Raw genomic sequence first — 26,075 nt, 5'->3', positions numbered from 1 at the left:
CCTGCGCCGGAGGAGTGGGCTTTTCTTTGTGGTGAGGCTGGTGTGTCCCCACCCACTAGGAGCTCTTCCCGGGACTTAGGGACGGAGCGGGGAGGACAGCCAGGAGGGCCCAGCTGCGCCTTTGTACGACCTGGGAGAGGGTCAGCTAAGCCCGCTGGACTCGCCGGTCTCCGGCGCCCTCACGTGGCCCTACGCTCCCCGCGGTGCGATGGCGGCGCTGGTGACCCCGGCGCAGGTGAGTGGACGGTGCGCCAGGCCACGCCCGCTCGGACCCCACCCACGTGGCCGAGGCGCGCTGCTGTGCAGGATGGTGGTGTCCTGTGAGTCGTCACCTTGTCCTCCCCAGGACATTGTTTGTCGGAGCCTCGGGATGGGGTCGCTTGTGCTCCGGGTGGGAATCCAGGTTAGGGGCTTCACGCGGAGGCTCCCATTTCTGTCAGTCAGTGGGACGCTGTGTGGTAGGGAGAGATGTGGCTTCTCGAATCCCCCTGACGCCACACCGCTGGCGTGGAAGGACCCGCAGGGAGGAGCGCAGGCCGCACAGTCCGGAGACCTTTCTGTGTGTTGCGGCCCCGCCCCTTCCCGAGGCTAGGACCTTGAGCAGCTTTCCCTGTTGCCCTTGGTTTCTGTTTTCTCGGGCACAAAACAGGAATATTAAAGTTCCTCCAACTGGGTTTGAGGGAACTAGAAAAAGCACGTGTATCCCCCCGAGTCCAGCACGGTGCAGGGAGCGCCACTCTGGCTCTCTTTCCACGGAGGTGCCTCCTGAGCCTGTGTTGATCTTAGAGGCTACTCCTTGGGGGAATCTGACCCTTGGGCTTCCCAGCTGTGTAACCTCTACAAAGATAAGGGTTGGGGTGGGGAAGAGGCAGGAGTAGCCTGCAGCAGCTTGGGGATTGCAGCTCTGCTAGGACAGAAAAGGTGTCAGGACAGGCAGGGCACCCAGAAGGCCAAGGAATTTGTCTTCCAGTTTACAGCCAGTGGAACTGGCTTCCCACTGAAACTGTTTTCCTGTTTGAGGTTCAGTTACATATGGTAAATGACGATAATGTGCAGGAGTGTGGTGTCCCTTTGGACACAAAAACACAAGAGGTCCTGGGTAACTCCATAGCCGTGGCCCTGAGTACCCTCATCATAGTCCTGATTGTTGTCAGGACTTGTCTTATTTGTTAAACTGCCCATTCACTTGGCTCCTTCCTCACTTTATTTCAGACTCACTCCAGTGTGCTGTCCTGAAAGAGGCTTTCCGTGGTGCCCTGTCGAAAGCAGACTGTAACCTCTTGTGTTCCCGTGCTATTTTCTTGACTTTGGAATCTTTGGGTCCCTGTGACATTGTCTTGCTCGTTTATTTAGTTGCTTGTTTAGGATCTCTTCCCAGACCCCGAGCATGAGCACTGTTGCTGCTCAGGACCTAGAACAACAGCCTGGGCTTACAAAAGGTACTCAACAAATGGTTCAGTGAATGAATGGGTCTCCCCCTCAGGTGCTTGCCTCACACTTATAATAAATGCAGTCTTTCTCCCAACTATGGCCCACAGGGCTCTCTCTACTTGATCTGCCCCTTGCTTACCCCCAAGCTTTTTTCCCTCCATTTTTCCCTCACTCACCGCACACGGCCAGGCAGTCCTGAACTTGTAAAACTCCTGCCCAGTTTGCAGCTTCAACTTGCACTTCTCTTTGTCTGGGGCCCTGTTCCCAGATCTCTGCAGGGCTATCTCTCCCCACCCTTCCTGTGCATCAGTGTCACCTCTTAGGATAGTCTTTTCCTGGCTGTTTTATAATAATTCTGGCTAAGGTACCCCTGCCCCCACCTGCCAATCTTCTGGCAACTCTGTTCCCGCTTTTACTGGATTTTCAATTCCCACTTCTGCTCCTTAAATTTGAGGTTGTGGCTGATTTTCTTGAGCTGCCTGGGGCTCAGACCTCTGGCTGTGACACGGAGGTGATGATGGCATTTACCTCATGGGCTGTGGGAGGATTAGTAAGAGTCACAAAATACATTGAACACGTAACTGTGCCAGGCAGTCCAGCATCTGCCATGTAAACATTTTCTCTTTAGTTCTCCAAACTGCCTGGTGAAGTGGGACTGATTGTTGTATTGATGCAGAAATCGAGGCTTAGAGAAATGATGGGATGTCCTCCCCTGTGGTCGCACTGGCAGGAAGTGTCTAATTCCAGAGTCTTGATTCAAACCCTGGAAGTCTGGCTCCCGAGCAAGGGCTCTTATTGTGTAAAGGCCTCAACTTGGGGCAGGTGCACTGTGAGGACCAGAGAGGCTTAGCTGCTGTCACTTTACTGTTACCATTGTTGGAATTATCATCATGATCATTTTTCCCAGAGCACTTACCATCTCTCCCCAGTCCTCATGGAACACCACTGTCTGTGTCTCTGTGACACTGTCTGTGTCTTCTCCAGTGACTTCCTTCATGGGAGACTTTTCTCTCAGCCACAATTGCATTATGTCCCAAGGTTGCATCTGCTTCCCCCTTGAGCCCAACACAGAACTTGGCGATCCGGAGGCCTCGGTGATTCAAGCCTGGGTTTCTCTGCATCTTCACCAGCAACAGAGTGACAAGGTTGATCCCATCCCAAGTGCACAAGGCCAACACCACTACCTGTGTTTGACTCTCCAGGTGGTGGTGACCTTTAAGAATGTGGCTGTGACCAAGAGGAGTGGGACAACTTGACCTGGACCAGAGGACTCTGTACCAGGAGGTGATGCTGGAGACCTGTGAGCTTCTGGTCTCACTGGGTAAGTGCTCAGCTCTCACACCTGTGGGGGACCCCACCGCCTTGTTTCTGGGCTGATCAGGAAGGTCACAGGAGTCACCTTTCCTCCTCCCCACAGGTCCTGCAGTTTTCTGGTCCCTTCTCCTGCCTGGTCTCCCTGTGTCTGTAGCAGTGATCGGTGGGATAGAAACAATGTCCTTCTGAACACCAGCCCCCATCCCAGTGCCCAGCACCCTCGGGCCTCAGTCTGAGGTCCCTGTTCCAGATTCCACAGGAGGGAAGCTGACTGGTCCAGCCTGGTGGGGTCAGGTGTCCCCACAGCCCAGTTAGCAGGGCTGTTCTCAGAAGAGAGGGTGGGCCAGGCAGACCCCTACATGGCATTTGTCATCAGTGCTACCCAGAGATCTTCCTAAACAGCACAATCTCGGTTCAGAGGTCCCTGGTGTCTACATGATCCTGACATGTTTCCTGTGGCCTGGGCAGATTGCTATGTGGCAATACTTGGAGGGCCAGGGAAAGATTTCCCCAGGAAGCTGTATAGGCTCTGAATCGTTAAACAACAAATAGGACTATTTGTCCCATAGCCTGGATTGATGTGTCCAGGAATCAAGGGGTAGATATGTGAGTGGCACCACTGACAGTTATCCATAGAGAGGCACTAGGGGAAATTTTTGCTTCCTGTCTTCATGAAGCACTGATTGTGTAGAGGTCTTAGTTGCAAAGGGAAGAGTGCTTTCACTACTGCAGTAGAATGATTCCGTTGTCCTGGAGAGTAACACTGCCAGTCTGCCGCTTTGCGCTACTCATGCTTCTGAATCAACAGGCAAAGTAAGAGTTACTGTGCTGGCTCTGGTGATTGAATCTGATTATCAGGTGCAAATTGGACTATACTTCCCACTGCTACTTGCACAAAGGAAGTGTGTGTCTGGAATGCAGAGATCCCTTAAGATGTCTTGTCATGATCTATGGTAAAGTCAACGGAAAACTATTCACAACCTACTTCAGGCAGGACAACTCATGGCCCAGACCCTTCAGGAAAGAATGCTTTGGTCACCCAACCAGGGAATAAAAAATGACCATTCGAGGTGCTGCTGAGGACAAAAGGAACATGGAATGGATTGTGGAAGAGCTACATATTAGTTAGTTCATGTGACCATTAACAGAAGTGAGGATAGTAGTCAGTAATGTCGTGAGTATTTCTTCCTGATTTTTGTCATGAATGTGTGTGTACAGCCAATACCTTTTTCTTCCTTCTTTCACCCCCTTATCATTTAACAGAAGATGTGCTGACTTCACATCACAGTATTTAAGTATTGTTAAATTTATATCATAGTATTTGGTTATAGGGTATCAAGGAGGAGAGTGAATGTTACGCAGGGAGTCTGTCTCCTTTCTAAAGAAAGAGTTATTGTATTTTTGGTTGTACACAGGATAGTTGTGTCATGACCTTGTTGTTGTCTTTATTTGGAGATAAGGAATGGTTTAAGTTTGTATGGTGCCAAGTTGACAAGAGGTGGACTTGTGTTGATTAATTTTATATATCAACTTGACTTGGCTGTGATACCTGAATATTGTTCAAATACCAGTCTATATTTCACTGTGAAGCTTTTTTTAATGGACTAAATACCTATATTTTTATTTGTAATTTTTAAATTTATGGACCAAACACATATGCGAAAAGAATGGCTTCAACTTAATGGCATGTTGTCCCTTAAGAAAGTAGAAAAATAAGACAAAGCCAAACTAAGCAAGACTTTGGTTCAATATTATACTGGAAATTTTAATAAAACTAGACTTCTTTTCAGTATTGAGATGGAGGTTATAGTCACAATAATGAGGCAATAAAAAGTAAAATTACTCACATTGTTAAGGAAAAAATAAAACTGATCTATGGAGAAAACTCTATGGGATCTCCAAACAACGCATAACCCAGAATAAACATATACAATGGAATACTACTCAGCCATAAAAAAGAATGAAATTTTGCCATTTGCAACAACATGGATGGACTTGGAGGGTATTATGCTAAGTGAAATAAATCAGATAGAGAAAGACAAATACTGTATGGTATCACTTATATGTGGAATCTTAAAAATACAACAAACTAGTGAATATAACAAAAAAGAAGCTGACTCACAGATACAGAGAACAAACTAGTGGTTACCTGTGAGGAAAAGGAAGTGGGGAGGGGCCATATAAGGGTAGGGGAATCAGAGGTACAAACTGTGATGTACAAAATAAGCTACAAGGATATATTGTACAACACAGGGAATATAGCCAATATTCTATAACTATAAATGGAGTACAACCTTTAAAAATTGTGAATCACTATATTGTACTCCTGTAATTTATATAACATTGTACATCAGCTATACTTCAATAAAAAACAAAACATAACATTAACCAAAAAAACCTGCTAGAACGACTGAGTATCTGAAGCTTGAAGAATTCAAGATCCATATAAAAGAAACCATCCTATTTGCAATAGCAATAAACAGTTGAGAACTTAAGATCCCCCCTCCCCTCCCCAAATGTCTGTGTTGAAATGTACCAGGGACTTGTTTTAATCATGCACTGAGAGACATGCAGACATGGAAGTTATTATGAGGAAGGACATTACACGGTTCCCTAGAAACAGGAAGCACAGCATGTCATACTGGGCCGCATATGCTGGGCCTCCACCTTCTGCTCAGGAAGGTCAAGAAGAGCATGGCTCACAGCCTTGAAAAATTCTGGCAGACTCTGGGCTACAGGGGTCATCCCTAGTTGCCACCCAGAAGAGGACATTCACCCAATCATGAGGCACCTTTATGGCATCGGAGGACTTCCAGTCACCAGAATTGGGATAAATGAATGTCTATTCTTCATAAATCACCCAGTCTATGGTGTTTTGTTATAGCAGACCTATAAGACTAAGATAGACAGTTTGAAATTTTTCAGCGGGCTCCATTTTGGAAGGGTGGACCCTCGTTGTCCCGTACCTAGCTCTGGTATAGGTACCAGAGCTAGGTACCTATACCAGAGCTAGGTATGGTATAGGGCAGGGAGGATTATTGGTTTGGTGTGTGAGTTTGATAAGGTTATGGTTGGGGGTGCGGGCTCCAGATTGGTCAGTTTGTGTATAACAAGTATGCTTACAGGGGAAGGATTTGTTACCTGCAAGAATTAGCTAGCTCTGAGAGGGATAGCCTCACTAGGAATAAGGACCCAAAGGCCAGAGTAGGAAAAATACAAAAATATAAGAAAATATAGTCAATACAATTAAAATTGAGCATACCATCAGATGTAAAAAATACATGCAAGATGGGTAAACAGAATTTTAAAAATTAGAGAAAAAAAAATTAAGACCCAAGTAAAAGGAGAGATATCTCACATTTACGGATTGTAACACTCAATATTTCCTTCTAAATTGATCTGTGTGTTAAGTGAAATCCAAGTCAAAATCTCGGTAAGCTCTTTTTTTTTTTTTTTTTAATTAATTAATTAATTTTATTTTTGGCTGTGTTGGGTCTTCGTTTCGTGCGAGGGCTTTCTCTAGTTGTGGCAAGCGGGGGCCACTCTTCATCGCGGTGCGCGGGCCTCTCACTATCGCGGCCTCTCTTGCTGCAGAGCACAGGCTCCAGACGCGCAGGCTCAGCAGTTGTGGCTCACGGGCCCAGCCGCTCCGTGGCATGTGGGATCCTCCCAGACCAGGGCTCGAACCCGTGTCCCCTGCATTGGCAGGCAGACTCTCAACCACTGCGCCACCAGGGAAGCCCCTCTTTTTTTTTTTTTTTTAATAGAAATTGCGAAGTGGATTCTACAATGAAAATGCAAGTGCAAAGGACCAAGAATATCCAAAACAACCTGGAAACAAGAAAGTGCTAACGTAAATACAAATAGATAAATGTAAGGGAATAGGAGGTCTAGAAATAAACATACACACAACTGATCAGTTGTTTTTCAGTGAAGGAACAAAAGCAATTTGGTATAGAAAGAATGATTTGTTAGATCAGTGTGCGGTAGCAGTTGGGTATGCAATTGGGTATGCAAAGAGAACTTATAAAAATTAAATAACTATGGATCATAGACATATACAGAAAAACCTAAAACTGCAAGAGTTACAAAATACTGGGTTGGCCAAAAAAGTTGGTTCGGGTTTTTCGGTAGCATCTTACGGGAAACCCCGAACGAACTTTTTGGCCAACCCGATAAAACAGGAACACAGGTTTTGACCTTGTGTGGAAGTCACATGCCCTACGTCCTCTCCAGTATTGCATGTGCCTACTCTACACCAGGCACACCTTTTTTCTATCTGCCTCCTCTCATCCAAAGCCCAACCCCACCTCTCCCACCACAGCCCAAGAGACTCCCAGCTGACCTCATTTACTCTTGTCTCTTCCATTATGGTTTATTACAAGATATTGAATATAGTTCCCTGTGCTCTACAGTAGGACCTTGTTGTTTATCTGTATATAGTAGTTTGTATCTGTTAATCCTAAGCTCCTAATTTATCCCTCCCTCCACTCCCTTTCCCTTTTGGTAACCGTAAGTTTGTTTTCTATATCTGTGAGTCTGTTTCTGTTTCTGTTTTTTTTTTTTTTTCTTGTAGAATCTTTTATTTCAGTGATTAAAAGAACGCACTAAACGGAAACTATGCTGATTTACATTAGGCATGCACCTCTACCTGAAACTGCTGTTAGTTTTTGAGTGGCCTAAATCTTTATAACTTATTTTTTCATTTAGGCACGTCTTTAAATTTTTTTGGATCCTGATATACAGGGTAAGTTAACTTCTTCCTTGTGGCGGTTTAGTATGAGAATTATGTTCCTTTAACCAAAGGCCTCTAGACTCTCAGGCTACCTGTACTAGCTCAAGACTGTACTTTATATAGATATTTAAGTGAATCACAGTATAAGGGAGAGAGATAATCTGGAAAGTTGAAATGTACTGTATGAATATTCCATACATCTTTTTTTCCAGCACTGATAGTCAAACACTAGATAAGGAGGCCTACAGTCAAGTACCAAATTACTCTTTCCCCCGCTGCTGCCCTTTCTGAGAGACACAAAGATGTATGTCGATCTCTCTAGCAATCTGAAATGAATCCACAGAAATAACAGATTATTACCTATGTGGTCCCACTATCAAATTATAGAGCAGTTCCACTATTAAAATTGTAGGGAGCAGTTAATGGGACTATGAGAAAAGCTTTGTCCCATATACAGTAATATACATCTAGTAGAGTTTTCCATTCATCTGTCAATTGTTTTCCCAAGATTAGCATTAAAAAACACAACCCCAAACACATTTGACCCTCAAACCCCTCACACACAAAAATTGGTCTTTGTTCATTCTTAGATGACAGGATGTCACAAGAGTGACAAAGGTGGGAGCCGATCCCCCTATAGCCTTTTCTTCAACCATCCCATCAACTGCTCTTCATTTCTTGAACTATCTTCCTTTTCCAAAGTGGTAATGCTGAGGTCAGTCAGAATGGCTTTCTGAGAAAACTGGCTTGGATTTCTGGGTCTGTTCCAGTTGATTCAAGTTGAATTGGCTTGTATCAATGAAGTGCCCAATGCAGTTCACAAAACAGGCCTCAGCTGGACTGTCCAACTTTGGCCCAGGCTTGTCCATGCACTTTTCCCAACAAAGTTTCGTCATCTGGTGCACCAGCTGCTGGAAGCGCTGCTTCTGAGACTCTACCTCCATGAAATGCTGCAGCTGCCAGTCAACCGAGCCCAAACCCGCTGCGGAGGAAGATGAGGAGGAATCCATCCCAGCGTGGCCACGCGTGCCGAGACGAACTCTGCACCAACTCACCAACCTTCACATCTGCTTCTGTTTGTTTTGTTTTTTAAGATTTTTTAGTATTTTATTTATTACCATTTATTTTTGGCTGCATTGGGTTTTCGTTGCTGTGCACGGGCTTTCTCTATTTGTGGCGAGCGGGGGCTACTCTTTGTTGGGGTGTGCAGGCTTCTCATTGCGGTGGCTTCTCATGTTGCGGAGTATGGGCTCTAGGCGCGCAGGCTTCGGTAGCTGTGGCGCGCATGCTCAGTAGTTGTTGTTCGAGGGCTCTAGAGCGCAGGCTCAGTAGTTGTGGCGCACGGGCTTACTTGCTCCATGGCATGTGGGATCTTCCCAGACCAGGGCTCGAACCCGTGTCCCCTGCATTGGCAGGTGGCTTCTTAACCACGGTGCCACCGGGGAAGCCCCTGTTTCTGTTTTGTAATAAGTTCATTTGTATCATATTTTAGATTCCATGTATAAGGGATATCATATGGTATTTGTCTTTCTCTTTCTGACTTACTTTGCTTAGTATGATAACCTCTAGGTCCATCCATGTAGCTGCAAATAGCATTATTTCATTCTTTTTTATGGCTGAGTAGTATTCCATTGTGTGTGTGTGTGTGTGTGTGTGTGTGTGTGTGTATACACACACCACATCTTTATCCTTCCAGCTGTTGGACATTTATGTAGTTTCCATGTCTTGGCTATTGTAAATAGTGCTGCTGTGAACATAGGGGTGCATGTATCTTTTTGAATTAGCGTTTTCTCCCAATGTATGCCCAGGAGTGGGATTGCTGGATCATATGGTAACTCTATTTTTAGTTTTTTAAGGAACCTCCATACTGTTCTCCATAGTGGCTTTACCAACTTACATACCCACCAACAGCATAGGAGGGTTTTCTTTTCACTACACCCTCCCCAGCATTTATTTGTTGACTTTTTCATGATGGCCATTCTGACCAGTGTGAGGTGATACCACATTATAGTTCTGATTTGCATTTCTCTACTAATTAGCAATGTTGAGCATCTTTTTATGTGCCTATTGGCCATCTGTATGTTCTTTGGAGAAAAGTCTATTTAGGTCTCTGTCCATTTTTTTGTTGGGTTATTTGTTTTTTGTTGTTGTTATTGAGTTGTATGAGCTGTTTATATATTTTGGAAATTAAGCCCTTGTCAATCACATTGTTTGCAAATATTTTCTCCCAGTCCGTAGGTTGTCTTTTTGTTTTGTTCATGGTTTCCTTTGCTGTGCAAGAGCTTATAAGTTTGATTAGGTCCCATTTGTTTATTTTTACTTTTATTTCTTTTGCCTTGGAAGACTGACCTAAGAAAACATTGCTATGGTTTATGTCAGAGAATGTTTTGCATATGTTCTCTTCTAAGAGTTTTATGGTATCATGTCTCATGTTTAAGTCTTCAAGCCATTTTGAGTTTATTTTTGTGTATGGTATGAGGGAGTGTTCTAACTTCATTGATTTACATGTGGCTGTCCAGCTTTCCCACCACCACTTCCTGAAGAGACTGTCTTTTTTCCATTGTATATTCTTGCCTCCTTTGTTGAAAATTAATTGACCATAGGTGTGTGGGTTTATTTCTGGGCTCTCTCTTCTGTTCCATTGATCCATGTGTCTGTTTTTATGCCAGTACCATGCTGTTTTGATGACTATAACTTTGTAGTATTGTCTGTGGTGTGGGAGGGTTATGCCTCCAGCTTTGTTCTTTTTCCTCAGGATTGCTTTGACAATATGGGTCTTTTATGGGTCCATATAAATTTTAGAATTTTTTTGTTCTAGTTCTGTGAAAAATGTCATGGGTAATTTGATGGAGATTTCATTGAATCTGTAGATCGCTTTGGGTAGTATGGCCATTTTAACACTATTAATTCTTCTAACCCAAGAGCATGGGATAGCTTTCCATTTCTTTGAATCATCTTCAGTTTCTTTTATCAGTGTTTCATAGCTCTCAGCATATAAGTCTTTCACCTCCTTGATGAGGTTTATTTCTAAGTATTTTAACTTTTTTAACGCAGTTTTAAAAGGGATTGTTTTCTTACTTTCCCTTTCTGATATTTCATTGTTAGTGTAAAGAAGTGCAACTGATTTCTGTGTGTTAATCTTGTATCTTGATACCTTGCTGAATTTATTTATCAGTTCTAGTATTTGTGTGGAGTCTTTAGGGTTTTCAATATATAGTATCATATCATCTGCATATAAGGAGAATTTTACATCTTTCCTTTCAATTTGGATACTTTTTATTTCTTTTTCTTGTTTGATTGCTCTGGCTAGGACTTCTAATACTATGTTGAATAGAAGTGGTGAGGGTGGGCATCCTTGTCTTGTTCCAGATTTTAGCAGGAAGGCTTTCAGCTTTTCACCATTGAGTATTATGTTGGCTGTGGGTTTGTCATAAATAGCTTTTTTATTGGCTGCGTTGGGTCTTTGTTGCTGCGCACGGGCTTTCTCTAGTTGCAGTGAGTGGGGGTTACTCTTTGTTGCGGTGCGTGGGCTTCTCATTCTGGTGGCTTCTCTTGTTGCAGAGCATGGGCTCTAGGCACATGGACTTCAGTAGTTGTGGCACGCGGGCTCAGTAGTTGTGGCTCGCGGGCTCTAGAGCACAGGCTCAGTAGTTGTGGTGTACAGGCTTACTTGCTCCGCGGCACGTGGGATCTTCCTGGACCAGGGCTTGAACCCATGTCCCCTGCATTGGCAGGCAGATTCTTAAACACTGTGCCACCAGGGAAATCCCATAAATAGCTTTTATTATGTTGAGATATGTTCCCTTTATACCCACTTTGGTGAGAGTTTTTATCATGAATGGATGTTGAATTTTATCAAATGCTTTTTCTGCATCTATTGAGATGGTCACATGGTTTTTGTCTTTTCTTTTGTTGATGTGGTGTATTACATTGATTGATTTACATATGTTGAACCATCCTTGTGACCCTGGGATGAATCCAACTTGATCCTGCTGTATGATCTTTTTTATGTGTTGTTGGATTCGGTTTGCTAATATTTTGTGGAGAATTTTTGCATCTATATTCATCAACGATATTGGCCTGTAATTTTCTTTTTTGGTGGTGTTTTTGTCTGGTTTTTGTATCAGGGTGGTGATGGCTTCATAGAATGACTTTGGGGGTGTTCCATCCTCTTCAGTCTTTTGGAAGACTTTGAGATGGATTGGTATAAGTTCTTCTTTGTATGTTTGGTAGAAATTGACCTTATTTACTCTTCAGCTAATCTGTCATCCAGTCTGACACTCTATAGGCTTCACCAGGAGTTATCACAAAACTCTGAGCTTGTAGAGAGGAAAACAGCACCAGGTCTTATCTCAGTATCATCTGATTCCATTTACTGCTTTGCCTCTCAATAAATCTCTTATTCACCTCCTTGGAATTTCGTGTCACTCCTGGATCTTCATCTGAAGCCAGCTCCCACACCACACACACACACACACCTCTCTCTCTCTCTCTCTCTCATGGTCACTGTACTTCCTAACCTGTCTTAGTGATGATGACAGCCTCCCCCCCCCCACCCCACACACACACACTCATGCACACACACACACTCTGTCTCATGGTCGCTGTACTTCCTAACCTGTCTTAGTGATGATGACAGCCACCACCCCTCTCCAGGGGTCCAGGCAAGTGAGCCAGTCCATGCAGAATACCCTCCCTTCAGCCTTAATGGCATTGCCACATAACCTGTGGGGTGTACCTCTTAAGTCTGACATAGTCCACGTGCCAATCTCCTGCTTATGGGTATCTTTACATTAACCCCCTCCTTCCCTGAACTCCAGGTGTATTTCACATGCCCACTTAACACCTCCACTTAGAGATGCCTGCAATACCTCAGACTCAGCCTGGTGACACCTAACTACTGATAGTACTGCTGTTAATTACTCCTGCTATTGACTTTGCATCTTTCGCCTAAAGCCAAACTTCTTGGATTTATGTGAGACTTCTCTCACCCTTAGAGCAGTGATCATTCCTACTTAAAAACTCAACCTAATACTACAAGCAACTTCTTAGAAGATATTTGGACATAAAGGTAAAAGTCTTTAGGGATTTCCCTGGTGGTCCAGTGGCTAAGACTCCGTGCTCCCAATGCAGGAGGCCCAGGTTCGATCCCTGGTCAGGGAACTAGATCCCACATGCAGCAACTAAGAGTTAGCATGCCGCAGCTAAAGATCCCACACGCAGCAGCTAAAGATCCTGCACGCTGTAACGAAGATCCCATGTGCTGCAACTAAGACCTGACACGGCCAAGTAAAATATAAATAAATAAATAAATAAATAAATAAATAAATATTTAACAAACAAAAAGGTAAAAGTCGTTACTTCATGCTGGGAATGAAGCTATAATAAAAATTTTATGGCTACAATACTAAAATGATTGTGGTACCCTCCCAAATAATTCAAAATAAAAACAATATTCAGTTGGAAAATAAATTTTTAATTAATGCAAAAATGTAATTTCCATGAGGGAGAGAAAGATTGCTGTTTATCCAGTAATAGGGGCAGTGCCTGGCAATAGCAAGCACTCCCTAAATAAAATGATGGGTACAGATTTCCAGATTTTTTTTTTTAATAAATTTATTTATTTTATTTTATTTATTTTTGGCTGTGTTGGGTCTTCGTTGCTGCACACGGGCTTTCTCTAGTTGCGGCGAGCGGGGGTTACTCTTCATCGCGGTGCACAGGCTTCTCATTGCGGTGGCTTCTCGTTGCCGAGCACGGGCTCTAGGCATGTGGGCTTCAGTAGCTGTGGCACGTGGGCTCAGTAGTTGTGGCTCGCAGGCTTTAGAGCACAGGCTCAGTAGTTGTGGTGCACGGGCTTACTTGCTCCGCGGCATGTGGGATCTTCCCGGACCAGGGCTCGAACCCGTGTCCCCTGCATTGGCAGGCGGATTCTTAACCACTGCACCACCAGGGAAGCCCCAGTTTTTTTTTTTTTTTTTAGCCACGCCATGCCACATGGCTTGTGGGATCTTAGTTCCCCCACCAGGGATCAAGCCCGTGCCCCCTGCAGTGGAAGTGGGGAGTCTTAACCACTGGACCACCAGGGAATTCCCTTCCTGATTCTTTCTTGAATGCCCCATTCCCCTGTCCCTGCTTCCACCCCAGCAAATGCTTACCTGGCTTTGTGGGCAATCCAGCCATGATTGGCCGGAGTCAGGTCAGTATTTGTTAATTGGATTGCACAGAACTGAAGAGGGGGAGTACCCCATACCACAAGATCACCTGAGGCGGGGATGCAGTGCCTACATCAGCCCCATCTGGGCTGGAGCTGATCTCCATGGTTACAAATAGAGCACAACGTGTGTTGCTGTCTGTTTTAGTATTGTGGCCACAAAATTTTTATTATAGCTTCATTCCCAACGCTTTTGAACAAAAAAATTTGTTGGACTTTTACCTTTATGTCCAAATATTTTCTAAGAAGTTGCTTGTAGTATTAGGTTTGTGGGAAAGAGAAGATCTGGGGTGAACCTACCCGAGACGAAATATGTTATTGTGTTGATCACTGTTTCTGAATGCTTCTCCCCTTGTTGTGTCCAGACATTTAGAATGAATAAGTTAGAGGGCGGTGGTGGTACAGTCATGTGCATTGATGTCTGGGCAATGGCTGTCTTTCTCACAGGGCTAAATTACAAGGGTAAGTTTGATCATTCATCATGAATCACTGGGGGGGGGGGGGTGTTCATTATACATAGAGGCTGCACCCATTGAAAACAGCCTAAACATGTTGCTATTTTCTCTTTCCCAAATTTGCCACTTCATACCCACAAATAAAAGACTCAGCCTGTTAGCCTTTACAAAGATTTAAAGAGCATTATATAATTTCTAAGTACCCATAAAATATAATAATATATATTCACCTTGCTTGGGTGAGGGCATTCATTCATTCATTCATTCAGTAAATATTTATTGAACACCTAGTATGGGCCAGGCATTGTGCTAGGTGCTCAGTGAATATTGATACATGAAAAAGAGACCAAAAGTGTATAGATCTTAAACAAGTGTAAGAAGGGGTTTCCCCAAAGTCCTTGAAGGATTTGACTTTGGTATACATGTCTTCCTGACTTCTGTCCTCTGCTCTGAGCACAACCCTTCACCACTAGACCCACTTCCACAAAAAAATGACTACTTCTGCATGTTGTCAATGGGTTGTGCATGACAATGGGCAGTATTTATGTAGGCAGCACAGACAGTAGCTTTTCACTTAATGTAGCAATAACACAATATTAATCAATGGGGACTGCCTTCCATAGCGATTGAAAAAATGCTTGACGTGGGTCAGGTCTCTTAATCCAAAAGCCACAGAGAGAGTGCAAAATGGGAAAAGTCTGTATCTGAGAAGGAACACTGCTAAGGAAAAATGAATTTGTTTTCAATTTGGTTTAAATCAGGTGTGGGATTCTACCCTCCTTTTCACTTTTGGATCCCCAAATAGGAGAATCTCAGCACATAGATAATCACAAGCTGTGTGAGTGTTGAAATCCCTGCCCTGCTGGAAGGCAGCGCCAGGCTCACAGAGGCACACATCTGTCTCAAAGTCACCCTGCCCTTTGCAAATGACAAAGATAACATGTTCTGATCTCCCCTTATTTCAAGGCTACATCATGTGAACTCCATTTAAAACAATGTGATTTTGCACTCCTGTAATGGATACCATGAGTACATTGAGATGTGAGAGTATGGGACAGGGTGGGGACACCTTTCTACCAGTGTGGGGAAACTAGGGAACAGTTCTGAGGCTCGTGGATAGGAGAAATAGGTACATGGCCCCAGTGGCTTAAACCTCAGTCCTTGAAGGATGTGCCCCCACCACCATTCATAGAAGTCCTAGCCACAGCAGCTAGGCAAGAAAAATAAAAGGCATCCAAATTGCAAAGTGAGGAAACATTGGAATCATAATGGAGTAATTATAGTTCAGGTGTACAAAACGGATTGGGAAGACTATTGAGTTTCTGGTCTCAGACACATCCGTGTACCACTGAGAACTTGAACTTTCTGTGAAGTACCAAACCCCAGGACACCTACAGCTATATTTAGAACAACATCTGCCGGGTGTAACCTTATGGTCTCAAGGTTCCCCTTTGTCAGTGCAAGAATTTCAGACCCCAACCAATGCTTGTTTAGCAAGCACTCTTCTTGCCATCTCTAAATAATTCCTTACAAACAACATATGTAACTAACTGTGCCCTTGCAGTTTTTTGCCTGTATAAGCTTCCTCCATTTTGTAATCCAGAGGAACATAGTTCAGGTGCTTCTTGAACCTGTGTCTCACAGGCTGTAGTCTAATAAACCACAAATAAATGCCTCTTTATTTCAATAAGGTCTCCATTTCTGAAATTTAGGTTAACATTGCTTGGTGTAGTTGGCATTACCCAGTGTGACCTCCAGCACTTCTTCAGACTTGGTGTTGGCATTCAGTACCTACATGGACCCATTGCGTTTAGCCATCTTTTCACTCACATAAAGACTGCAGAGAGTCCTCCTGAACCCCAAACTCTCATTTGGTCAAGGCTTAGCTCATAAATAAAATTGGGTGTCTCTCAGTGTTGACTTTAGTCCTCCCTTTTGGGAGTGGAGTTTTTTGTTTGTTTGTTTTATTTTGTTTTGTTTTAATCTGTGCCACTTGGTAGGAGATTCGGGTTTCAGGTTTCTTTTGATTTTGATGAGTACTCAGAATAATGCCAAGTTCTCATTCAAAACAAAACAAAACCCTGTCAGCTTTGTGTTTAACATCTATGGGCCCTCATCCTGTAACGACCTATCTAAATGGGTCCATTTAACCTGGTATGATTTAAAATTGCCCTGGCCAAAATGGGGAGCTTTTGAAATTCCCAAATTTGTCAATCTTCATGCATGCCTAGAAAAAAATACCAGAAACAGAGAAAAATTAATGGAAAGCATATTTTTAAAAATTTATTATTTATAGCTGCATTGGGTCTTCATTGCTGAGCACAGGCTTCCTCTAGTTGCGATGAGCGGGGGCTACTCTTCATTGCGGTGCACGGGCTTCTCATTGCGGTGGCTTCTCGTTGCAGAGCGTGGGCTTCAGTAGTTGCAGCACGCTGGCTCAGTAGTTGTGGCATATGGGCTTACTTGCTCCGTGGCATGTGGGGTCTTCCCGGACCAGGGATCAAACCCATGTCCCCTGCATTGGCAGGCAGATTCTTAACCACTGTGCCACGAGGGAGGTCCCGGAAAGCATGTTTTAATTGATATTTAGAGGCCTCTAAACATAATACTGAGGAAATTGCTTCCCTCCAAGCTGTAATTAAAAATTGACTCAGACTGTTTCTAAACTTAAGAAATCATGAAATTCTTTACCCCACTCCTATTCCCCTCCCAATTCTGCACCTTCTCCTCCATTCCTTTACCCACCTCTTTCCAAACTCCGTTTTTATTTAACTTACCCCCCTCTTCTCTTTCTCCACCAGATACCCTCCTCCTCCTCCTCCATCAGTTAACACTCCTGAGCCTAAACCTCACTCAACCCCCCTGTCCTGGCAGCCCCTATTAAAACGAAGTCCACCTGAACCCTTTATTGTCTTTGTCCCATGGAGTAAACGTGAACTTAGGGCTATAGCTAAAGAATTCTGTGATCATTTTTGGACCTCATTTCCTTTGCCAAACAATTTAATCTTGTTATACAAACCTATGAACCAAGCTATTCTGATCCTTATCAACTTATACACATGCTGGTAGGGGAAGGCAGAGCAAAAGAATGGCTTAATAAGGCGGATTGGAAGAAACCTATAGAAGACTTCCAAAAGAAAACAGCTGAAGATCAAGATAGGGCCAAAGACTTAGCCAAAACCGTTTACTGGTTATTCCAGAAGTTTCCCCAAATATTACTGATTGAAACATATCCAACTGTGTACTCAAAACCTAAGGAACCTGTACTTGAATTCTTTGAAAGATTTCAAAAAACTTTCAAACAGTATTCAGGAATGGAAGATGTTAATACCAACTCATGAATGGTTTAGATTAAGAACTTGCCACTTTAGTTAAAAGGCATCAGTGAAATTGGGCAGCCATGGATGCCCATGATTTATGCAGTATGGCACAGCAGCTGTCCAAGACCATACAAAAATAGCTAAGAAGAAGGCTACTCAAATAATGAGTTTACAGCTTCAGCAATTGACTGGCCAAAAAAGGCCAACACGCCTCCAATCTTACAATGAAAGACCCTCCAACACAGAAGACCTTCAAAGGTACCTTTGCTATTATTGCAAAAAAAGCCTGGGAATTTTAAAAAGAGCTTGCTATAAATTCTGAAAGTCACTCAGAGAGAAAACAAAATCCTGCTAGCCCTTCTCCAAACAAAGGTCCTATGCAACTTCCTTTCTGTCTCGCCTAGGGCTGCTCCAAGGAAATACCTGGGGTTTCTCCCTTTCTTCTCACTAACACTCTGGAGAAATTGAATTCACCATTGTTTGAGAACAGACAGAGCTTTAATTCTTACGGGGTACCACTCTTTCTGTTCTCAGTCCCACCACTTTGAAACATTCCCTTCTGTGGAGTACTAAAACAATTTCAATGGTGGGAGTTTCTAAGCACCGAATGACTGTTTTTAAATCTCAACCCACTCCATTCCAACTTGGCCTGTCACAGACACACATTCCTTTCTCCTTCCTTCCACTCCTGTACACATCCTCAGAAGAGACTTCTTAGAGGCCCATAATGCACGTTTCCTTCTCACAAAAGGGGGAAATGTTTTAAATCTGGAAGAACATTCCAATCAACAAGGCCCTAATGACACAAATTTAGGCCCTGAATGTGAAGCTGCCATCATTTTTCTCACATCAATCATAACCCCAAGAAAGGATGAACTTGTACAAACACTACGGTCCCAAATCTCTATGGATAGAGGGAAAATTCATTCAGCAACCCCAATCAAAATAGATGTAGACTCATCTTAACCCCTCCCCAACATCAAGTAATATCTCCTCAAACAGGAACCTATAAAAGGAATTCAACATATCATAAAAGACTATATTAAACAAGGTCTAGTGATTCTTTGCACGAGTCCTTGCAATACCTCCTTCCTCTCAGTTAGAAAACCTAATGGAAGAGGCATTTTGTTCAGTATTAAAGAGCCATCAATAATATAGTCATATCCCGCCATCCAGTAGTCCTTAATTCCCATATGCCTTTATTTGCAGTTCCCACAGACAGCAAGGTTTTCACATGGCTGATTTATGTGGTGCTTTCTTTGTTATGCCAGTGGATCCAGACAGCCAATCCTTGTTTGCCTTTACTTGGAATGACCAACAGTACACTTGGACAGTATTGCCCCAGGGATATACAGAGAGTCCTATTTACTTTTCTCAGACCTTAAAATCATACCTTGCAGATGTTACTTTCCCAAATGACTTCACTTTACTCCAATATGTGGATAACTAACTTCTTTGCTCTTCAGGCATGCAGGCTTCTCAAAAAGACAGCCTCTAACTACTTGAGCCTGCATTATAGCAAAAGATCAAACTGTTAATATTTATACTGATAGCCAGTATGCTTTTTTTTTTCAAACAAGAGGCATCAGCCACCATGTCCCCCTTTTTTTTTTTAATTTTATTTATTTATTTATGTCTGCGTTGGGTCTTCGTTGCTGCGCGGGGGCTTTTTCTCTAGTTGTGGCAAGTGGGGGCTACTCTTTGTTGTGGTGTGTGGGCTTCTCATTGCAGTGGCTTCTCTTCTTGTGGAGCGTGGGCTCTAGGCGCACAGGCTTCAGTAGTTGTGGCACGCGGGCTCAGTAGTTGTGGCTCACGGGCTTAGTTGCTCCACGGCATGTGGGATCTTCCTGGACAAGGGCTTGAACCCACATCCCCTGCACTGGCAGGCGGATTCTTAACACCTGCGCCACCAGGGAAGTCCCAGTCAATATGCTTTTGATGTTACCCATGATTTTGGTATTATATGGAAGCAAAGGGTTTTGTTTGTTTGTTTTAACTTCCACAGGACAAACTATTAAGAATAGCCAATATGTATTGGACCTTCTGGAAGCTATTAAAATACTAAAACTTCTGGCCATTATAAATATCTCAGGTTATTCAAGGCTGGGTTCAAAGGAAAGGAAATAATTTAGCCGATACTGTAGCAATGACTGCTGTTCTCTGACCCACTTCAAAAAAGCTTTAATTATTACCTAACCTTATGTTAGCTTACGAGATTTACTGGCAGAAACCTAAAACAATGTTTCTCCAGAGGAACGAGACAAATCTTATACCGGGGATGTAAATTTTGGGAAGATCATAATTTATGGTAGGGGTCTAACAGTACTCCAGTTTTGACTCATAGCCTCCAGGAACATATTATTGAACATACATGGGGGCCCAGATAAAATGATACGTGCAAAACAATGCTACTGAAAACCATCCCACAAAATAGCCACTGAAGTATATTTGAAGTGTAACCTTTGTCCAAAACGTAATCCAGGTAAACCCATCCATTTCTCTAAAGATTGTTTTCCTTTGCCTTCAGGACCCTTTGAGGTATGGTTAATGGAATTTATCCAACTGCCACCATCTCAGGGATATAAATATGTAGTTGTACTAGTATGCATGTTTTCTCACTGGATTGAAACATTTCCATGTTGCAGGGTTATCGCACTTTTGGTAGGCAAAATTCTTTTGGAAAAAATAATTTCTACATGGAGTATTTCATCTGAGCTTCATAGTAATCAAGGAACTCATTTTACAGGGCAAGTTATTCAGTCAATCTGTAAAACTTGGCCTTTTATTCCCCCCCCCCCCCCAGTATTTCCACTGCCTCTATCATTCACAGTCCTCCAGGCTAGTGGAACTTACATATAGAACCATTAAGGCTCAATTGGCTAACAAGACATGGAAACAACCTAAATGTCCATCAACAGAAGAATGGATAAAGAAGATGTACATATAGACAATGGAATACTAGTCAGCCATCAAAAAGAATGAAATAATGCCATTTGCAGCAACATGGATGGAACTAGAGATTATCATACTAAGTGAAGTAAGTCAGAAAGAGAAAGACAAATACCATATGATATCACTTTTATGTGGAATCTAAAATATGATACAAATGAACTTATGTATAAAAACAGAAACAGACTCACAGACATAGAGAAGAGACTTGTGGTTGCCAAGGGGGAGAAAGGGTTAGGGAGGGATAGATTGGGGGTTTGGGATTAGCAGATGCAAACTATTATACAATATATATTGAATAGAATGGATAAACAACAAGGTCCTACTGTGTAGCACAGGGAACTACATCCTGTGATAAACCATAATGGAAAACAATGTGAAAAAGAATATATATATATATAACTGAATTACTTTGCTGTTCAGCAGAAATTAACACAACATTGTACATCAAGTGTACTTCAATAATAATAATTTTAAAAAGACTTAATTGGCTAAACTAGTTGAATCTTTTAATCTACCATAGCCGGAACCCCTGCCCCTGGTATTGCTCAGCCTAAGGTCTACCCCCTTTGGTAAGCCCTGACTTTCTTCCTTTGAAATAATTACGGGAAGAACAATGAAAATATGTAATGCACTACATGAGCCCAATGTGGTTAAAGGAGACCTCTTAACATATTGCCAAGAATTAACTAAAAACATTAAAGCTTCATGCTTACTAGTACTAGAATCTTTTAAAAGTGAGTAAACTTTTTTTTAAAAAAAAGTGAGTTCCCAGGAGACAAAGCCATTAAAGAAAACAATTTACAACCAGGTGACTATATTTATTGGAAAAGACACCTCCGTGGAGATGCTTTGCAACCTCAGTGGAAAGAGGTTGTTAATCAGGTATTAACAGGTTGTTCACTAAGCCATGTGCAGCAAAACATTTGGTGTTCACTCATGGAGTCACGTTTCTCATTTTTGAAAGGCTACCAATCCTGAATGGACCTCCCAACCCATTGATGACCTCCGTCAAAACAAGAAAAACTTCCCTGGGTCAGAAGCAGATGACATCTGAGTAGACAGCTCATCGCAAGAGTCGAGACCAGGCCTGTAACCCCAACTTTGTTGATAGTTTCAAACTGTTTTTCTTTTTGTTAACTGAGGTACCTATACACTTGACTTTGTCACAGTGAGGGTCAATAAGCCTTTTTACCCCTTCCTCATGTTTTCTTTAATCCTGATAATCCTAATATTGGAATTATTCCTCTGTCATAAAATCTTTACCTTGAGGAATGACAAATTGAAATTGTAATGGTGTAATCATACTCAGGCATACAAAATGGAGTTGAGCAGCCGTTGAGGATCAGATCTCAAACACATCCCTGCGTCACTGAGAATTTGAACTTTCTTTGAACTGTACCAAACCCAAGGACACCGTCAGCCATATTTAGAACACCCAGCAGCTGCACCCTTTTGGTCTAAAGTTTCCCCTTGTAACTCTGCAACCATTTTGGACCCCAACCAATCCTTGCCTAACAAGCACCCTTATTTCTTTCTTGCTCCAATTATAATTCCTGACAGACAACTATGTAACTCACTATGACCTTGCAGTTTTTGCCTTCCATTTTAAGCTTTCTCCATTTTGTAGTATAGTAGAATACAATTCACATGCTCCTTGACTCTGTGTGTCCTGGACTAAATACTTTTTTTGGGGCAAGGGGCGGCTTGCGGGATCTTGGTTCCCTGACCAGGGATTGAACCCGCGCCCTTGGCAGTGAAAGGGCAGAGTCCTAAACACTGGACTGCCACGGAATTCCCTCCTGGACCACATTCTTAATAAACCCCAAATAAATGCCTTTTTATTTCAATCAGGTCTCTGTTTCTGAAATTTCGGTTTACAGAAGGAAGAAGTAAAACTCACTATTTGCAGATGGCATGACACTGTATATATAGAAACCCGAAAAACTCCACCAAAGAACTGTTAGAGCTAAGTGAATTGACTAAAATTGCAGAATACAAAATTAGTATACAGAAATCTGTTCTATTTCTGTGCACTAATAATGAACTGTCATAGAAATGAAGAAAATAATCCCATTTACAGTTGCATCAAAAAGAATAAAATATCTAGTAATAAATTTAACCAAGGAGGTGAAAGACTTGTAGTTTAAAAACTATGAGACACTGAGGAAAGAAATTGAAGATGATACAAACAAATGGGAAGATATACCATGCTCATGGATTGGAATAATCAATATCATGAAAATATACATACTACCCAAAGCAATCTACAGACTCAGTGCAATCTCTATCAAAATACCAATGACATTTTTCACCAGAACTAGAACAAATATTTCTAAAATTTGTATGGAACTACAAAAGACCCCAAATAGCCAAAGCAGTCTTGAGACAGAAGAGCAAAGCTGGAGGTATCATGCACCCAGACTTGAAACCATACTACAAAGCTATCATAATCAAAACAGTATGGTCCTGTCACAAAACCAGACACATAGATCAATGGAACAGAGTAAAAAGTCCAGAAGTAAACCCACAGTCATATGGTCAGTTTATCTATGACAAAGGAGGCAAGAGTATACAATTGGGAAAGGACAGTTGCCTCAATAAATGGTGTTGGGAAAACTAGGTAGCTACACGTGAAAGAATAAAACTAGGGGGCTTCCCTGGTGGCACAGTGGTTAAGAATCTGCCTGCCAATGCAGGGGACACAAGTTCGAGCCCTGGTCTGGGAAGATTCCACATGCCGTGGAGCAACTAAGCCCGTGCACCACAACTACAGAGTCTGTGCTCTAGAGCCTACGAGCCACAACTACTGAGCCCGTGTGCCACAACTACTGAAGCCTGTGTGCCTAGAGCCTGTGCTCCGCAACAAGAGAAGCCACCACAATGAGAAGCCTGCGCACCACAACGAAGAGTAGCCCCCACTTGATGCAACTAAAGACAGCCCGTGTGCAGCAATGAAGACCCAATGCAGCCAAAAATAAATAAATACATAAATAAATTTATTTTTTAAAAAAGAATAAAACTAGACCACTTACACCATATACAAAAATAAACTCAAAATGGATTAAGGACTTAAATTTAAGACCCCAAAACCATAAAACTCTTCAGAAGAAAACATAGGCAGTAACCTCTTTGACATCAGTCTTAGCAATATTTTTTTGGATGTGTCTCCTCAGGCAATGGCAACAGAAGCAAAAATAAATAAGTGGGATGACATTAAACTAAATAGCTTTTGCACAGCAAAGGAAACCACCAACAAAATGAAAAGGCAGCCTACTGAATGGGGGAAGATATTTGCAAATGATATATCCAATAAGGGGTTGATAATCCAAAATATATACAGAACTCATACAACTCTATATTAAAAAAAAAATTTTTTTTTTTAACGGCTAAGGAGCAGAATAGACATTTTTCCGAAGAAGACATACAGATGGCCAACAGGCACATGAAAAGGTGCTCAACTTCATTAATCATGATAGAAATGCAAATCAGAACCACAATGAGATACCACCTCACGCATGTCAGAATGGCTTATCAAAAAGAAAAAACAGGACTTCCTAGTGGTGCAGTGGTTAAGAATCTGCCTGCCAATGCAGGGGACACGGGTTCAAGCCCTGGTTTGGGAAGATCCCACATGCTGCGGAGCAAGTAAGCCCATGTGCCACAACTACTGAGCCTGTGCTCTAGAGCCTGTGAGCCACAACTACTGAAGCCCATGTGCCTAGAGCCCACGCTCCACAACAAGAGAAGCCACTGCAATGAGAAGCCCACACACGGCAACAAAGAGTAGCTCCCGCTCACCACAACTAGAGAAAGCCCACATGCAACAATAAAGACCCAACGCAGCCAAAAATAAATAAATAAAATAAATTTTTTAAAAAGGAAACAAGTGTTGAACAGAATGTGGAGAAAAGGGAACCCTCAAACACTGTTGGTGGGGATGTAAATTGGCCCAGCCACTGTGGAAAACAGTATGGAGGTTCCTCAAAAAACTAAAAATAGAACTATCAATGGTTGAACAGTTACACTTCAGAGTATTTGAAGAAAACAAAAACACTAATTTGAAAAGACATATGTACCCCTATGTTCATTGCAGCATTGTTTACAATAGCCAAGATATGGACGGAACCTAAGTTTATCAATAGATGAATGGATAAAGATGTGGTATGTATGTGTGTGTGTGTATATATGTATAACACACACAATGGAATATCACTCAGCCATAAAAAATAAGAAATCGTGCCATTTGTGACAACATGGATGGACCTGGAGGGTGTTATGTTAAGTGAAATAAGTCAGAGAAAGAAATACTGTATGATTTTACCTCTATGTTGGATCTAAAAAACAAAACAAATGAACAAACAAAACAGAAACAGACTCATAGATACAGAGAACAAACTCGTGGTTACCAGAGGGGAGGGGGCTGAGGGAGTGGACAAAATAGGTGAAGCAATTTACAAGGTAGAAACTTCCAGATATAAAATGAATGTCATGAGGATGTAATTTGCACGTAGGAAATATAGTCAATAATATTGTAACCAGTGCTCAAACATAGTAACTGGTCTTACTGAGGTGATCATTTCATAATGCACAAAAATAATGAATCAGTGTTATACACCTGAACCTAATATAAACATAAAAAAATAATGAATGAATGCAACAAAAAAGAAACCTCTCACAAATTTTCTTCTGTTGTTTTTTTCTATTCAGTTCAAAATACTTTTTCCAGTGTTTTTTTGTTTTGTTTTGTTCTGTTTTTGTTTTTGTTTTTGTTTTTTTAATTGGTGTATGTGTGAGGAGAGAGAGATGGAGAGGAGAGGGAGATCAAACTAATACAGAAGGGATCTTCTTTTATCTTATAAAATGCTTCTACAAAAGTGCGATTGCAAATGTCATGCCTTTGTGCCTTATAAAATACTTCCCCGCACATTGTGAACTCCTCTATGCACTTTTATTCAATGTTACATTGGTGTTTCTCTCTAGTGAAATAAAGCAAGAAAATAAATATATAACGTTTGTGAAGGAATAAATAAAGACTTTATCACTAACCACCTTAATTATTTCCTCAAATTTCATCTACACCTGACTCCTACTATGGAGACCCAATTTACTATTGCAATGCTTCCCTACTCCCTATACTTTTCTTCACCTCTGTGTGGTTCTTCTTTTCTCTTTCCCTAAGACCTATTATTACTGTCTAAGATACTACGTAATTTAACAACTTAGCACATTGCTTGTTGTGTGTTTCCCTTAACCAGAATGCAATTTCCATGAGGAAGCATTTTTTTACTTATTATGTTCTGTGCACTCATATATATCTAGGAATGTGCCTGACAAGGTACACAATGAATATATGTTGAAGCACTGAACAAACATGAAAACCGGAAGTTCCTGTTCATTTGTAACATTGTTTGCTATTTTTTCCAACACTGCTCATTCCCGTCTCACCCAATCAGTTTCAATACCTTCAAGGGTTCTCAGGAATGGAAAGAAGTCATATTTTGGATTCAAACGCTGAATTGACTAAGAAAGATGGATAGGATGTGCTCAGTTTTTTTCTTTCTTCTCTCAACTATTAGATTTCAGTGTCTTCTGCTCCTTTTCCATTAGGATTTTTGTTTATTTCCAAAGTAATTTCTTCCCTATCTGTTCTGCTC

General features: G+C 42.1%; 1 long non-coding RNA gene and 1 pseudogene across 1 annotated transcript; one reads left to right on the top strand and one right to left on the bottom strand.

Moving 5' to 3' along the window:
* LOC137753807 (uncharacterized) lies at nucleotides 1-22,079 on the top strand. Its single transcript, XR_011071586.1, has 3 exons — nucleotides 1-235; nucleotides 2,634-2,752; nucleotides 21,386-22,079. It is a non-coding gene; the product is annotated as an uncharacterized lncRNA (long non-coding RNA).
* On the bottom strand, nucleotides 8,197-8,490 carry LOC137753836 (mitochondrial import inner membrane translocase subunit Tim8 A pseudogene; annotated as a pseudogene).
* Nucleotides 22,080-26,075: the final 3,996 nt, after the last annotated feature.

Source organism: Eschrichtius robustus, chromosome 19 (genome assembly GCF_028021215.1).
Source record: "Eschrichtius robustus isolate mEscRob2 chromosome 19, mEscRob2.pri, whole genome shotgun sequence".
NCBI lineage: Eukaryota > Metazoa > Chordata > Mammalia > Artiodactyla > Eschrichtiidae > Eschrichtius > Eschrichtius robustus.
The sequence above is the reverse complement of the archived record's forward strand: the minus strand, read 5'-3'. Positions and strand labels throughout refer to the sequence as shown.